Source organism: Syzygium oleosum, unplaced genomic scaffold (genome assembly GCF_021117445.2).
Source record: "Syzygium oleosum isolate NSW1041296 unplaced genomic scaffold, Sole_v2.1 Sole_v2.13, whole genome shotgun sequence".
NCBI classification, from domain to species: Eukaryota; Viridiplantae; Streptophyta; class Magnoliopsida; order Myrtales; family Myrtaceae; genus Syzygium; species Syzygium oleosum.
The window spans coordinates 1,360,393-1,379,051 of record NW_026607497.1 but is presented as its reverse complement, the minus strand read 5'-3'; positions in this window follow the sequence as shown (position 1 = coordinate 1,379,051).

The following is an 18,659-nucleotide window of genomic DNA, read 5'->3' as shown; positions in this document are numbered from 1 at the left end:
GGGATTATCTCATTGAACGTGCTCGAGACATTTATTGAATAACTAGGTAAAGAAAACTAATAATTCTCAAAATATAATCCTTTTTTCGAATTATGCATAATTGACCTTGAAATGTTTTTCATTAAAATATACAAGAGAGTATTTGAGATATTCCTTGACAAGACCCAATTTAGCATTACTATCTCGACTCAACGTTCTTCTCGCCAGCATCTGCTTTAAAATCAACAAATAGAAAAAAGAAAAAAAATCAACTCTATATAAATGTGGTTTGAGTTATTCTACTTTAATATCGAATTAAATAATATTCGACAATTTTATAGAAAAAATCACGTAGGTTTAGGTTTAATTTGAAGTTAGATAATTTAATACGATAAATGCGATCTTCTATAAAATATTATTCAAATAGCGTTATCCGGGTAGGCCTAATTTTTTTTTTGTGCAATTCAATAGCTACCATCGGTTTCAATGATTGTGCGTTGTTACGAAGGAATTGAACTTAAATTTTTTGGTTTAAGATAAAACGGTGGCGTGACATATAATTGATAAGTGAGATACTTTCACCATGGCTCATAAAGGGGCAGGATGTTCAAAAGAATACAAATTGGTAAATATGTGACAAATGGAGGGGTAAAACCCCAAACTGGAACACTCATCAACTGCCACGTGTCATCCAGCTCAGCAATTTGACAATAAAATTTAATGGAGACTAACGAAGGGTAAATTTGCCACAAGTGTACCAGTTTATGATTTTTTTTGTCAAAAAATTAATTTTGGGTAAATTACATGTGTACCAGTTTGGGATTTTCCGTGGTTTTAACCCTAATATTAAATACTTTAGCTTTTGAAAAGAAGCAAATGAAAGTTAACATTGAGAATAAATACCATATATATCCATGATCACGATGACATCCCTATTATTTGAGAAGTGAAGACACTTTACTTAGTCGTCCCATAAAACATGGCGCAACTTACATTGTGTGTTGTACTACAAATGTCCGGAATATCTTGCTGGCCGGTGACTGGCGAGGTCAGGCCTTTATTTGAAACTGTCACGGTCACTTCATGCCCTTATTTGAGATTGACATGCCTCTTCAGGCCCTTATTTGACACAAAGTCTACTTCAGGCCCTCAGCACTTCATACCCTTGGAATTTTCCCTGTGATTTATGTTCACTCCCGAGCATTTGCACGGTGTTAACATTGGCACAAAGTTTTATGTGTTTGTCACGTGAGAATCGTATTCCTCTCAATAAAAGTCTAGGACGTTTTCCATATGTCCCTAGGTAAAATATCGGGATGCGTGGTCAAGTTCTTTGTCCATCACTTTTTAAGTTTTTTTTTTTAAATTTTTAAAAAAATTCACTTTATTAGTTTATCGTCCAATCCGGTGAGGGCTACTCTCGTCGGCCTAGGTCCTAGCATCCCTCGCCTGAGGCTGGCGAAGGTTGCCAGCCATCGACGAGGCTCGACGATGACTGGCAGAGGGAAAAAGAGAAAAAGAAAAAAGAAAAGAAGAGAAAAGGAAAAAAATAAAAATTAATAAAAAAAATTCGAAAAAAATATTAAAATATTATTAATAATTGTTCACGTCAGTGTTAGCCGTATAACGTAAGATGGCCGGCGTCCACGTCAGCGATTTTTGGTCAAAATTGGCCGAGTGGACTTAATTGACAAAACGTGAAAATGTTTAGAACTCAATTAGAAAAATTAAAAGGTTTAAGACTAAATTGGCAAAAGTGCAATGGGTTTAAAAATTTTTCAACAATTTTCCCGTACTTTCTGGGCAATTTAAAGAGCTTTTATGAGCAGCTAAAGTAAGAGACTTGTATTGTTGCCTTGGATTAATATATTTCGAATTCATTGGGGGAAACACATGTTAACATCAATGGAGACTTTGATATGCTAATATCTAGGATAGACTAAGGTGCAAAATGTTTTGGATTCCCCGATCGTACAACTCAATTATTTTTCAAGTAAGCCCAGAGGATTATTATGCCGTTCATTGACTGTGAATTCCAAATTCAACATATACTTTCTTTTTTGTATCCATTTTGACAAGACAATTTTTTCATCGTTTATATTCAACATATATGGTACCATTAACTGCGCACAAACTACGATCCAGGACTACCTGCACAAGCTAAATGATTGAACTTATCCAATTTATAGAGTTTATAGGGCATTTCATTGGCCTCCACATAACCATATTTCTACGTCCATATCTCTGAACTATTAAAAGTAGTAATTGGTTACAACCGAAGTAAAGAGAAAGGATAAAAAAAAAAAAATCTTTCCAAGAAAGTGAATCTAATTATTTTCCAAGAGTCATGGAACTTGGACTCCCGTACTCCACCATCTATAGACTGTTTAATAATAAGCTAATAATGAGACGCGGTCCTAGCAAAATCAGAGCAATTGAGAGGACTGTTGTCATTGGAAGAACAAAATGAAAGAGGGAAAAAATGATAAGAATAAAAAGACTTTTATTAGGTACATGACGGTGCAAGAGAATTATCACGCACGACGGGTCCACAAAGGGGCTAGGTAAATGGAGAGCCGACAGTGCCAGAAGTCTTCCACATGGAACGGTCGCTTCTCCACCTTCAATGATATGAGTAGGTTTGGTTTTTTCTGACATGAGAATGCTGTCTCAACATGTGATCTGAATTGCACCGTTCTTTACTCAAGAGTACTGTTAGGCTAACGGTGCTCGTGGGGTCACTCCGTCCATGATAAATGTCAATCTCGGGAAGACCAGGAAGACTTGGGGGTAGTCTCTCCCTGTCAGCATCTCTCTCGCTCTCACATACAGACGGACAAAGGCGAAAGTCTTTGTCCACTCTCCCTCTTTTTATATATGTATGCCATGAAGTTAAATCACGCATTCTTAACAATCATGTCTCTCTCTCTCTCTCTCTGAGCTGAACTTGAGACTGAGATGATGACGAATTTCTGTTATTCGCGATAAAACGATACTTAAGATCTCCATAGATAGAATCTACAATACATTAATGGAGTAAAAAAGATTTGCGCACCTGATTTGGAGTCTATTGTTCTTGATGCGGAATAACGACGATCTTTAGCACAAATTTTCTCTTCTGTTACCCTCTGTATTACTGGCTTAATGAGAAATAGATAGTGTTTGCTGCTTATGTAAGATAATTTGTGTATTAGGGTTAGACGAGAGACTTGATCACCATTTATAAATTTTTAAGCTAGACCCTCTCGTCACAGGCCGAACCTTACTCGGCCCACACTAGCTAGTCTCATATTAGACTATTTAAGAATCTTTATATCTTACCTTATTAGACCAATCCCGTAAAACGGTAATTACAATCTCAATTAATGTAGCCCACATCGAAAAACTGTTACATTCCCTCACTTGGGCTATATTAATTGAAATTGTAGTGTATGTACGCACCTTTATGTTGGTCTAGAGATAATTCTTAATAGTTAATCCGATCTCTTAAAGTCTCAAATACTGAATCATGACGGTAATCGTATGTATACACACAGAGCCTTCCATGGTCACAAATGCTTTTAACTTTACTGATATGGATTCAATATGGTAGTGTGACAATTGAATAACATCTCAAAAAGAACAATACCTTATGTGTCATTCCCTTTGTCAGTCCATATTCTCTTTCCTTGAGTGTCACAAAACCGAATGTGTCACTAGAGAATATCTTTATGGTTTCGATGAACTTACATATGTTTTATTTTTATAATTAACTTACTTTATGTGTAACAAGACATATCTTTAAGGTTAATAACTGGAACCTTCACTCAAGGTTTACACAATACCCTAAGATTTTCTCTAGATATATGTATTCAATATGATAACAATGCATTCACAAACAACTTATTGAATGCAAAGGAGTTGATACACGTCCAAAAAAAAAACGTTATACACAGATGTAAACTTTATTAGAGTAAAGACAAAAGCAGCTTCCACTAAACAACAGCATCCCATAATGCTCTTAAGCCCATGTTAATCACACATTGTTCAAATACACAAGGGCAAAGGCCTTTAGTTAGTGGATCTGTAACCATATCTTTTGTGAAAATATGCTATACTGTAATGTCACCATTCTGAATTGTTTCGTTTATGATAAAAAAAAAACTTGATTGCCATTTGCTTAGACCCCTTGAGACATCTATTGTTGTTGATAAACAACACCGCAGAGTTATTATTACTATACAACTGTATGGGGCTATCCACAAAATCAAATACGGTCAACTCCCTAATGAGATTCTGAAGCCAAATTGCTTGAGTAGCTGCTGAAAAGCACGCTATAACTCCACTTATATGGTAAAGGATGACATAGATTTATGTTTTTCGCTATTCCATGATACCGAACTTCCTATTAACTTAAAGATGTAACTTGTTATTGACCCCATGTCATCCTGACAGCTAGCTAAGTCAACATCTGAATACCCTACTACCTGCAGGTCTTGAACATGTATGTAAAATCAGCATAAAGTCTCTTGTTCCCTTTAAGTACCTCAAAACCTTCTCGGTAACAACCGAATGATCGTGTCCTAGATATGACTAATATCTGCCTAGAAGTCCTGTTGCAAAAGCAATGTCTGAGTGCAAACTTGAGCATAGATGATACTTTCAAGTGCACTAGCATAAAGTACATCCTTTATTTGGGCTTTCTCAATGTTTGAATGAGGACAATGTGACAAATTTAGTTCATCACTCTTAATGATAGGATTAATTACTGGCTCGCAATGCTGCATACTGAATCTTTCTAAACAAGATCAACATATGTCCTTTGAGACAAACCCAATATATGGCAAGAACGATCCCTATGGATCTTAATGCCAAGGACAATAGACGACTCACCAAGGTTCTTCATATAAGAAGAATAAATTTCCTCCCACCGACCTTGCAGTATATACACTGATCCACTTTGTTCTCAACCAAATTGAATGAAGTGACAACACTATGAAACTTTAAGTACCATTGTCTAGAAGCTTGATTGAGGCCATTCAATCTATACACAAGCTTACCTGAATCATCTGCTTATCATAAAGACATCCTCAACAAGGTCTCCATTCAAAAATGCAGTTTTAATGTTTATTTGGTATAACTCCATATTAAAATGAGCTACTAATGCCATGTTCACTCTGAAAGAATCTTTAGAAGAGATTGGAGAAAAAATTGTTTCATAGTCTACTCCTTTTCTTTTTAAGTGAAACTCTTGGCTACCAATCTGGCTTTAAACTTCTCAATCTTTCCTTTTGAGTCCCTTTTAGTCTTGTACACCCATTTGCAGTCGATGGGCTTGTGACCTTTAGGCAATTCAACAAGCTCACAAATACCATTATATTTCATAGACTATATCTCGTCTTTCATCGCATCCAACCACATGCCTGTTTGAGGATAAGAAACAACATATGTATAAGTAATTGGATCAATTAGACAGTCGATATTGTAGTCATGCTCTCCCCTATAGACTATATATTATGATGGTATAGCTGATCGTCTTTGCCCGATTGATCTTATGAGTGGAGTTATTACAACCTCATGTTGCACCTGAGCGGTTTAAAGAACTTCATTAGGAACTATCTTAATAATATGATCCAAGACCTCAATAGGCTTAGTCTGTGGTGTAGGAGGCTCCACAATTGTCTGTATAGGTAGAGAAATAGACACATCAAGTCCCACCATACTATTATCCTTAATAGTTTATGAGCAGCTACACTCTTCGACCATGTCAAATTCCAGAAACTTTGCTGTATGTAATTCCATAATTCTCGTGCCTCCATTGGGATTATAAAACCGAATGATCTGGGTAAGATACGAAGCAAATTGAGTTACTATCCCAGAATCCTCCAAGTATTTGGCAAAAGGCCCTTTAAGCTGTCCGGCATCATCATGCTTGCCATAATACTCATCACTACGGTCAAATCTGATAACCTTTATGACTTTTTCCAGCTGTTTCTTAACTTCGGTCCGAAAAAAATCTTAAACTTGTCAAGAGACTCAGACTTTTCTTTAATCAAGTACTGATAACCATATTGGGAATAGTCGTCAATAAACGTGATGAAATAAAAATTTCTACATATGGTTGTCGTATAGGGTCCATTAATATCAGCGTGGATGACCTCCAACAAGTCAAAACTATAGACTGTAGTTTTTTTCTTTATCTTAGTCATCTTACCCCTACAATAGTCTACGTAAGTCTCTATGATGCCGAAGCGCGAAAGAAATTAGGCTAAACAGAAAAATCGAAAGATAACGAGGAACAAACTGTTTTCTCAATCGATTAACAATCAAAATATCCAAAGTTTTTCTCAAATGAAACCCTAAAATAAGCTTATATAGCCCCAAACCTAACCCTACTAGGATTAGTAAACATCAAAACGTAAAATTACGAAACTGCCCTTTACTAAATTAACCCATAAAAAATACTAAAATAATAAAAAAACCCATCTAAGCGACCCCGAATCGCGAAAATCCATCGTTAGTCACGGCCAACAGAGTGAGTATTAATCAGCACGCCATTTTGCTTCAGCCGACCAAATTTGAGCTCAATCCAAGATCGTTGACTTCGAGCCCGTCTGTTCGTCTAATCGCATAACGGGTCCACCGATCCCCTTAGGTGCATCATCCTCCTCTGCTAGAGAAAGATTCGTGCTCGAATCTGCTTCGCCTTCATTGTCATCAATCTCTTTGGGATCTTCTTCCTCTTCAGCGTAGTAAGGTGACAAATCTGCTACATTAAAAGTTCCGGATACATTATACTTACCTGGCAAATCGATCTTGTAAGCATTATCACTAATTCACTCCAAAACTCTGAAGGGTCCATCAGTTCTAGGTTGAAGCTTGTCAAACCTACCTGCTAGAAATCGTTCTTTCCTAAGGTGAATCCAAACTAGATCATCTTCCTTGAAGACGACTCTTTTCCTGCGTATATCCACGCGCTGCTTATACTTCATGTTCTGCCTGTTGATCTGATTATGGACCTGGGAATGCAGCTCTTTGATATGCTTTGCATGTTCTTCAGCTTCCGAACTAAATTGCTTGAGAACTGGTATCGGTGTGAGATCTAATGGAGTAATTGGATTACGCCCATAAACCACCTCAAAAGGAGTCTTGCCTGTAGTTCAATTCTCAGATCTGTTATATGCAAATTCTGCTTGAGGCAATGCCAAGTCTCACTGTCGCGGATTATCTCCAATCAAACTCCGCAGCAAATTCCCTAAGCTTCGATTGACAACTTCTATCTGACCATCAGTCTGAGGATGATGAGAGGAACTAAACTGCAATCTGGTTCCCATGTGCCTCCAAAGAGTGCGCCAAAAGTGACTCACAAACTTCACATCACGATCTGAAGTTATGGACTTGGGAACTCCATGTAACTTAACAATCTCCTGCAAAAATAATCGGGCAACCTGTGAAGCATCAAAGGTCTTGTTTCAGGGAATAAAGTGAGCCATCTTCGAAAATCTGTCGACAACCACCATTATGGAATCCTTATTCCACTGTGTTCTTGGCAATCCCAAGACGAAATCAAGGCTGACATCCTCCCAGGGAGCATCGGGAACAGGTAGAGGTATATATAAACCAGCATTGGTACCTTTGGTTTTTGTCACATGACATACTCTACACCTCTCTACAAATCGAGTCACGTCATGCTCCATTTGGGGCCAATAAAAGTGCTCACACAGTAAGGCCATCGTCTTATCCACTCCAAAGTGCCCAGCTAGACCCCCTGCATGACTCTCAGTAATAATTGATTCCCTCAAAGAACATTGAGGAATGCATAATCTGTTACCTTTAAATAGGTAACCCTTCAAGATCTGAAATTGCTGAAAAGGCTCCGTTTTGCTCTTCCTCCAGATATCCCCAAAATGAGGATCATCAACATATAAATCTTTAAAAGTATCAAAGCCTAGAACTTTTACCTGCATCGTAAACAGCAAAGAGTGTTTTCTGCTCAATGCATCTGCCACACTATTTAGCACTCCTGCTTTATGCTTGATGGAAAAACTGAAAACTTGAAGGAACTCCACCCACTTTGCATGCCTTGTGTTCAATTTGTGCTGCCCATTGATGTATTTCAAGGCTTCATGATCAAAAAATAAGATAAACTCTTTCGAAATAAGATAGTGCCTCCAATGCTCCAAACTCCTCACAATAGCATAAAATTCTTTATCATAAGTTGAATATTTCCTTTTCGCCTCATTCAAATTCTCACTAAAGAATGCTACAGGTTACATTTTTGACTTAGGACACCCCCAATACCAATACCTGAAGCATCACAATGCACCTCAAAAATCTCATTAAAGTCAGGAAGCACGAGAACAGGTGCTTCAGTCACCTTTTTCTTTAATAATTGAAAGGCGGCTTCTGCCTCCTTAGTCCACACAAATTTACTTCCTTTCAGACAATCCGTCAGAGGTGCAATAATAGTACTGAAATCCCGAACAAATCTCCGATAAAAAGACGCAAGCCCATGAAAGCTATGTACCTCATGAATATTTTTCGGAATCTCCTAATTTGTAATAGCCTCAACCTTAGCTGGGTCCATATGAATGCCCTCCTTAGTTACTATATATTCCAAAAAGGTCACACGATCAGTTAAGAAGTGACACTTCTTGGTATTAGCATATAATTTCTGCTCCCTCAATGTCTCGAACACCCTTCTCAAATGCTGCAAGTGTTGATCAGTCGATGCACTATAAATCAAAATATCATCGAAATATACGACGACAAACTGGCCAATAAAAGGACGAAACACCTAATTCATCAGTCTCATAAAGGTGCTCGGCGCGTTAGATAACCCGAAAGGCATCACCATCCACTCATACAGACCATACAGTTGATGATATCCAGGACGCACCCTAATATGATGATATCCACTCCTCAAGTCTATCTTCGAAAAGATAGTCGCTCTATACAGTTGATCAATTAAATCATCAAATCTCGGGATAGGAAAGCGATACCTGATCGTGATCTTGTTAACAGCTCTGCTATCCACGCACATTCTCCACGACTCGTCTTTCTTAGGAACCAACAAAGCTGGCACTGCACAAGGGCTCATGCTTTCTCAAATTGCACGCTTTTCTAATAGTTCTTGCACTTGCCTCTGCATCTCCTCATGCTCCTTAGGATTCATTCTATAAGCTGCCTTATTAGGAATAGCAGCTCCTGGAACGAGATCTATACAATACTGAATGTCCCTCATGGGTGGCAATCTAGGTGGCAATTCCTCTAGTACGACATCAGCAAACTCCTCAAGTATAGGCAGAACTTGAGTTGAAATTTCTGGACTATTAAGATTATGCTCCATGACTATAACAGCAAAAAGCTCTCGGGCATTCACCGCCTCCTCCTGCAACTCTAATTTGGAAAGCAGATTACTTTTCCATTCTTTTCTCAAATCTGAAGGACCCAGAGTAATGGTCCGGCCATCCTTCTTGAAGGTGTATGTATTTTTGAATCCGTCATGCTGTGTTTTCCTGTCAAACTGCCAAGGTCTTCCTAACAGAATATGACAAGCATCCATTGGAACTACGTCACCCCACACTTCATCAGTATATTTCTTCCCAATCGAGAACTGCACTAAACACATCTTGCTCACTTTTACCTCATTCCCTTTCCTAAGCCATGACAGCTTAGATGGTTGAGGATGTTCGACAGTTTTCAACCCCAACTTTTCTACCATAGTGGTAGATATTACATTCTCGCAACTTTCCCTGTCAATTATCATACTACACACCTTTCCCCCACTAGTACACTTAGTATGAAAGATATTATGCCTAAGTCACGATTCATCATCTACCTCAGCAATATTTAAAACCCGACGCACAACTAAAGACTCACCAGAATCGGCATAGACAATGTTCTCCAGATCTGGATCCGCATCTTCTTGCTCTCCATCAAATTCATCATAAATTGGGTCTTCATCAAAAGTTAGATTATCTACAAGTGTCATAAACTGTCGGTTCGGACAATCAGCAGCAAAATGCCCGAGTCCTTGACACTTGAAACATCGCTTGCCTGTAGCTCCTTCCCTGCTAGATCCAGCACTACCCTGCTCTCCTTTTGTTGCAGATTTTGAACTAACGCCCTTAACTGCTGCCGAGGCTGAAGAACTCCCTGCTTTCCCTCGGGACTCTTTATCTGACTACTTGGAACTGCTGCTTGACCACTTAGAACCGCCGCTAGACCACTTGGACTTACTACTCTTTCTTTTAAATTGCCCCTCCACCTTTAGGGCTAATCTGCATACATCCTCATATGTTCAATACTGCTGTAATTGAACAACATCAGATATCTCATATCGCAGTCCTGTCAGATATCGAGCAATCATCTACTCGTCTTCCTCCGCCACATCACAACGCATCCGCAAGAGATCAAATTCCTCTGTAAATTCCTCAACTGTTTTATCACCTTGCTTGACGTTATGATACTTGATAAACGCCTCTTGCCTATAATGGGTAGGCAAAATTTTTTTTGCAACAATTTTTTCATCTTCTCCCAACGATCCACCTTCGGCTTTCCCTCTCTAACGCGTTGCTTTTTCACATGTTCCCACCAAATCGAAGCATGTTTTCGTAGCCTAATAGCCACTAACTTCACTTTTTGCCCCTCAGTTAGGTCTTTAAGATCAAAAATCCGTTCTACCGTATGTAACTAATCAATAAACTCATCAGGATAAGCCTTATCATTAAATTCGGGAATCTCGATCTTCATCCCGAAATTTTGAGAAGAGCGTTGATTTCCAGGTCGTACTCCTTGATTCGGCCCCTGGTTCAGAACCCCGAAAGGGTTTACGTCCTCCTCTTCATCATCGGATGGATCCTTAGATTCTGCTTCTTCTTCGGATTGAATGCCCAACCTTGCCTCCGCAAGTTGTTGCTCCAAATCCTGGATTCGTCTTCTCTGTTCTTCAATTTCTACGTCTCGTAGATCTCTTAGACGCGGTTGGTCGTCTGGTTCAGGAACGCCTCCACGCCCCCGGCCACCACGAGCCCGCCGTCCACGACCGCGATTCTGTTCAACCATTGATTCAAGCAACCTGTGCTCTGATACCAATTGATGCCGAAGCGCGAAAGAAATTAGGCTAAACAGAAGAATCGAAAGATAACGAGGAACAAACTGTTCTCTCAATCGATTAACAATCAAAATATCCAAAGTTTTTCTCAAACGAAATCCTAAAATAAGCTTATATAGCCCCAAACCTAATCCTACTAGGATTAGTAAACATCAAAACATAAAATTACGAAACTGTCCTTTACTAAATTAACCCATAAAAAATACTAAAATAATAGAAAAACCCATCTAAACAACCCAGAATTGCGAAAATCTATCGTTAGTCACAGCCAACGGCGTGAGTATTGATCAGCACGCCGTTTCGCTTCAGTCGACCAAATTTGAGCTCAATCCAAGATCGTTGACTTCGAGCCCGTCGGTTCGTCTAATCGCATAGCGGGTCCACCGGTCCCCCTAGGTACATCACTCTAGGTCACTTTTAAGAACAGGCAGAATGTAGGACTTTATCAACCTTTCCACTCTTTTCCTAGAGATGTGACCAAGTTGTTTATACCACAACGCATAAAACTGTTCCAAAGATAGAGGTATTTGGGAAACAACTTTTTTAGCTATATAAACGACGTATATATTATCGGGAGTTAAACACAATTTGTACAATGCATTAGACATATTGCATCACTCAACCTTATTTGAATTAAAGAACATAGAAATAATATTGTTCTTTATTTCAAAAGAATAGCCACACATGTCCAAATATGATACGGAAACTAAGTTCCGTCTAAAGAAAATTACATAAAATGTGTTTCTTAATATCATATTAAAACCATAATCTAAAATTAAAATGGCATCTCCCACGAACTCAACGTCGACTTTATTGTTATTTCCCACAATGAGCTTTGATTCATCCTGATTTGGCTTTCTTCAATTTATGAATCCCTGTATGGTAAACGCAACATAATTTATTGTACCGCTATCTAGCCACCATGAATTGGGTAGGGCTTTAGATAGGTTGGATTCACAAACAAATGCCGAAGAATCATTACCTGCATGCTCACGCTTGGACAATCAAGTTTTATAGTTGTTGCAATCTTTTTTTATGTAACCTTTCTTTTTACAAAAGAAGCGGCAGCCATCATCCTTCTTAAAGGATATGTCTTTTTTAGGACCCAAACAGTCACAATGACTGGTGAAATAATGAGTTCCTTTATGAGTACGATTTTTGGAACTCTTACTCTTCTTGTCCCTAACCCCAACAGAACCATCATATTTCATGTTGAATAGTCCTTGCAAATATATCATAATCTCAGCATTAGACGAGACACGGTTCCTAGCCACCAAGACTTCCATAAATTGTTTAGTAGTGCAATCAGCTAGCTAACTACTCTTTAAGTGTTCCTGAATGGATTGCTTCATTAATAACAAGTAAATCCAATTACTCTTTTCCCAACCAGCAAATTGTGCTTTCTCGGGATCCGTTCTAATGGCAGTGAGATCTGCCGAGTTTTCTTTAGTAAGAGCAATATAAACATCAGCCAACTCCATCCCAAACAGAAAATCATCTTCCATTTCTTAAAGTCTAAATCAGTAAGAATCTCAATTCTAATAGAGTTCCCGTTTTCAGATAAGGTGACCAATTTGTAAGCAATGTATACAATTAGTATTATATGTGAGTACCGTGCAACTAAAAACCACATAAGTACACATCTTGAGAGTTACATCATCAGAATATATGACATGCAGTTGAATACTCTCCACATGACAGCGGCCATAAGAATATATTCCAACATTCGTGAATTCACCACCTTTGGTTGTATGAACCACCATAATCAATCACTCCTTAAGCATATGTACATGTATTCCTCCATAAACTAATACATAATCACCTCCTTTGGGAGTATGACCACGCATTAGAATAAGAGACATCCTGTCATAAGATGAGACTGATATTTCTCAAATCTAATCAAGTGTGCCACTTTGGCTGTCACAACCCAATTGAATCCTTGAAACTCTCTCATACTAGGATATAAAATTTATGTCTCACATTCACCATATACATGTGATTAAGACTTGAAGACAGGGGCAATTTGTTGCTAAAATCACATGTCATGCCAATTATATTGCTCAATTCATTGATAGACAATGAATCACACTCTACACATTCTTTATGTAGTGATATACATGTGGGCTTGTATATGTATTTCCGAAAACATAGAACAAAATACCCTAAAAGTACAGGTATACAGGGTTTTATACATATTTTTACACTCTTAAAAGCCTCAAACTTGTAAAATAAATTCATCATAGTATAGAGCATCTCGATACGAGCAAGTCGGTACCAAGAACGTCCCAAATGAATGTTGGACGTGCTCTCACGTGCCGGCGTAGTGCGCGGCGTGTGCGGGTGCATTCAATCGGTTAAGCCGGTCTGAACTGCCGATCTGACCGTTGGCTGATGGGACCGGTCAACGGACTGGTCCAATCAGTGGTCAAACTGGGTTGGGTCAGAAAACGGGTCGAATCCCGAGTCAGGTCACCCTGTCAATGGTAAGTCAACGTGTGACATCCTAAAAATCAGTCCATTTAGGAATTATAAAATACTGAGTTTTATGAATGTACTCGTAGTTAGTTCTCACCCGGAACTGATCATTCCTGGGATGCTAACCAGTAGGGAAAGGCTAATTAGGGATTTAAAATTCGTACGACTAAAGAAATTCAATCGTGAATGGACTTTCGACCATGAAATCGTCGAGGTGATATTTTGAGCCACTGTTGGCCGATCCAAGGATATTTAGAGGTCAGTTCGCCACTGTCATAATAGTGGATTGCGGGTGATTCCGCTGGACCGCGAAATGATTTGACGAATGATCCTGAACTTATACCAAATGATCGTGCCCCTCGGATCTAGTAATTGATCCTCGCGATTTTATTGACAACCGAAGTCGTTACGGTCTGAATAAATTGCACGTGACTCCATTTAGTATCAGTCACGGGTCGGATATGCGAATTTCCCCAACAAGCCGCCCGTTAGTTTGAGAAACACTCGAGTTGCGTTTAATAAAATTTGATTATTTAATTTAACCCAAACTGGACATCGGAAAAATTTGGAAGTCACAACAAGACGTTAGGACGACGTTGCGGATGGAACGTACAATTTTAGACGGTTCCGATTCCTTCAGAAAAATTCGATTTTCGGCGAGAAATGGAGGAAGTGACCATTTTACCCTTGGGAATTAATAAAGGGTTAGTTATGTGGGCGAAGGGCATTTTGGTCATTTTACCCTCAAATTTCGGAAAAGACAATTTTGCCCTTGGACTTTTTGAAAAATTACAAGATTACCCTTGGATATTTTTTGTAAGAGTCGATCTGGGCCGTTGATTTCAAGATTAGATCGAATCTGGACCGTCGGATCAAAATTGTGAGAGAGGGGTATTTTAGTCATTTTGCAAAAATGGGTCAAGAACACTATTTAGGTCAAGAAGACCCATTTCTCTCTCTTATTTCTCTCCCCCCTTGCCGTGAAACCCCCCCACCGTGCGCGCACACACACACACACACACACACACACTCTCTCTCTCTCTCTCTCTCTCTCTCTCTCTCTCTCTCTCTCTCTCTCTCTCTCTCTCTCTCCTTGCCGATCGCCGCCCAAGCCGTTGCCGCCATCACCGCCGCCCGTACGCCGTCGCCGCCGCTCGCCGCCATTCCCGATTGAGCGTCGCCGCTTTCCGTTCTAGCCGCGATAGTCTAGAACACGGGTAAGTCGCGCTCTAAATCCAACTTAGGACTTCGGGTATCGACGGGCGATTTTGGGTAAAACCGGGTATAGGGTACGTGCGGAATTGCATGATTTAGGGGTGGAATTATGTGGCGGGCCTTAGGATTGAACTCGGAAAATTTTTATTGGAAAATTCAGGATAATAGTGGGCTGTGGACTACTGTTCATGGGGCTGTGATGGGCCGATTGGGTTGCAAGTTGGATTTTTAGAACCAAGAATTTATGGCAAGAAAGTCTCATGAAGGACCTGAATCGATTTGAGGCCATTTGGTCAGAGAAAAATAATGATTTCTGTGTTTTACGTGCGTTTGAATTATAATTAGGTTGTGGTGGTGAAATTAAATGTGTGATTGTGCAATTGGTTGATTTAATTATGTCTGTTGGGTGCACGCTTGGGCCAAATCGTTCTAATTATTAAAATTGGCCATGTCGACTGCTGAGTGAGTATGGTTTATGTATAATTGTTGTGTGCATAGGTCACGTGTGATTGACCAGTTAAGTGGCAAGTGATTGTTGCACGTCTGAAAGAACGAGAAATAATGCGTGGTACGGTATGTGAGATCGTGGGAATTGTGCCGTCCTGAGGCGTGTACATTTACGCGAGACGATGCCCGGTATTACCGGAAGACTGTCAGCCTGAGGCATGTACTTCAACGCGGGTTGCGCAGTAGGTGGTAGATGTTGAGCCTGAGGCGTGTACGTTTACGCGGGCAAGAAACATGGCCTAAGGCGTGTACTGTAATGCGGGCCTGAAGTGTTGTGATGAGATAATCATAGTGGACCTGAGGCGTGTACTGTAACGCGGGTCACTGGCGAGTGGCATGGAAAGGAATGTGACGAGGTAAACAGAAATGCGCGAGAATGAGAATTAATTATGCATGTGATTGCTTATAATGTGATTGCGACTAATGTGTAGGGTGCAAGCAGGATGAGCCCAGGTAAACTAGTGAATGTGCCTGCTATGTGACGATTTGGCGTTTGTGTGTGATTTGTGTTTGTGTAGTTGTCTGGAGGTACGTGATAGCCTAGGTGGGGTTTAGGGGTGAACTTACTGAGATGTAGTCTCACGGTTGTTTCAACCAAAACATTTCAGAACCCCGGCAGGAGCAATGAACCCACCGCCACCAGAACGTTTTGGAGTCTCAGTGCACATCGAGTATAAGGTTACAGAATTTCCTATGGGTGATGGCATGACCTGGATTAAGCATACCACGACCGTTTTTATAGAGGTAGGACTACCGTTACGGGAATCCCATGTTTATACGGCTTGGTTCTTTAGGGATGTAGAGGGGGATGAGTTCGGGCCCGTTAGAGGTTTTGATGTTCCGTTTGATCTAGTTGGGGATTGGGATCCGGCTGCCATACCCCCGATAGACGGAGAATTGACCAGTACCGAGGTTAGCTTAGCGCAGTCGGGGATGCATCCAGCGCCCGCTGCACAGGGATCTTCAGGGGCTAAGCATGAACCCGAGCCCGAAGAATCGCAAGCTGAAGATGACCCGATGGACATAGACTTAGAACCAATTCCCGAGGTGGAACCCGAGGGCGAGCCTGACGAGTCGGAAGAGCCTGAGGAGGATCCGGAGTATATACTCCCATATGAACAATATATGGATCCCAATTTTGTGCCTGAGCACAATGTCTTTGATTTTCTAGCTGAGGAGAATCAGAATGAAGTTCCATCGGAGTCGGGTGACATCAATCATCCGATTGAAATTGAGGCGGAGCCGGAGTCTTTGGAGGAACAAGCCGATCAGGGAAGTTCAGATTCAGAAGACGAGGAGTTGGATTCAGAATGGACGCCTAGTAAGGGGCGTAGGGGCTAGCGTTAGGGGTTCAGAATAGGTTTTTGCAGAGTACCATTTTTGAGGTTAGAATACTAGGTCATCGGTCTTTTTGTATATCGGTGGTTTTAAATGCGGTGTGCAAGAGTAAGTGGTGGTTGTAAACTGTAAATATTTTATAAGTTTGTTAATGGAAGTGATTATGTGCATTCTCCTTGACTTCCCCAGTTTATATTGTCCGGGTTAATTGTGGCATCCGCTGTGGATTTAAATCTCTAATGATATTTGAGGTCGGCGATAACCCTGGGATGTCGCATTGAATCAACCAAAGGGTGTCGTGCTCTCGATGGGGTTCGGGGCGTGACACAACGGGTCGGGTCGGTCCCCGATCATCCTGGTTGACCCGCGACGCAAGTGGAACACGTGTGTCGTGCGTGGGAACGGTTGCGACATCCCCTCGTGGTGCGCCGCCACTCAAAATGCTCGTCTCGACGAGCTCTTCCGTTTATATGATCAAAAATAATTTTTGATGAATAAAAAATACAAAAACGAGCAAAATCGGTATGTTCGAATTCTAAACTATTGCTACTCTGATACCACATGTTGTTCGTGATAAAAACGACACACAAGATCTCTACAGCTAGAATCTAGAACACATTAATCGAGCAAAAGAGATTTGCGCACCTAATTTGAAATCCATCATTCTTGATGTGGAATAGCGACGATCCTCAGCGCAAGTCTTCTCCTCTATTACCTTCAGTATCACTGGCTCAATGAAACTGTCTCTCACATATAGTGTTTACTCTTTATGTGAGATAATGTGTTAGGGTTAGAGGAGGGATTTAAGCACTATTTATAGAGTTTTAAACTAGGCCCTCCCATCACGGGCCGGGCCTTACTCGACTCATACTAGCCAGTCCAATATTAGACTACTTAATAATCTTTATATTTGTTTCGCCGTAATTGTTCCTACGATGAAATATAATTCACCGAAAATCATTTTTCGATTTTTAATGAGAGGAGATCGGGTTTTGTGGCGACTCTGGACAGGAGATATCCAGGCGTGAACAAAGAGCTTGCTCGTTCCGATCAGTAGCAAAGATTCCAACCGCAATAGGATTTGATCAACAAGAACTTCAAATTTTATAAACAATTCGGATAAATCCGTCTAACTACTGACTAACAGTATCCAAATTCCATCGATACCATATTACAAAACTACTGTGCTTGGAACATAAATGACTACGATTAAGGAAATTGAAAGTGCAGTGCTATAAAGTAAAAATAAGTGAAAGATAATATTTTGATTGTGTGTTCAGGGGTTCTTTCTGGCTATGGGATGGTATTTATACTGTAAGTCAGATAACCGTCTTTCTCCTATTGTCTGTCCAATCGATGGTATGCAGACAGATGCTTCCACGTTTCACTTGGTGCGTCTCTGTTGAGAAAGTCACTCACATTCATCTTGAAAAAAATACCCATGTCTTGTCTTGCACCAGAAATCATCAATAGGCTATTCAGTTACTTGGTTTGGTTGCAAATGTCCACTGTTGGATTCAGGCCAATGGCGTATGTTACAATTGATTGGACCAATTTCCATAGTAGCTGATTGGATCAATTTCCATAGTTTTGCTTTTTTTTTTCTTTCTATCTGAGAATATCTTATACAGTACAGCCTTAAGAATGAAGAGCATATTTTGTTTCTTTTTCCTTTTCCCTTTGTATTTAGTATTACATGTTCCAAAGATGATATCTTCCTGTGCTCATTTATCTGATAGTTTCTGTAGTGTACTTCTGAGCTGTTTTCATGTCCTCTTGATTCTCCAATAGTGTGCCGTCCCATCTAATGCTTTATGTGTTCACCAAGAAGCTACATATATTTTTCTGCATTTATGTCTACCCAACTAAACAGTTTTAGGTAAATATCTATGTGTTCATTCTTCACTGCAGGCTTTGAAACCCCACAAGAGTCAGCCAGCCCCAGCCCACGAGAGTTAGCCAGCATATCTGCAGGCACAGTGGTCGGGATTGTGGCCGCTATAGTTTTTGTACTTTTCCTTATTCTGGTTGACCTTTGGTGGAGAGGATG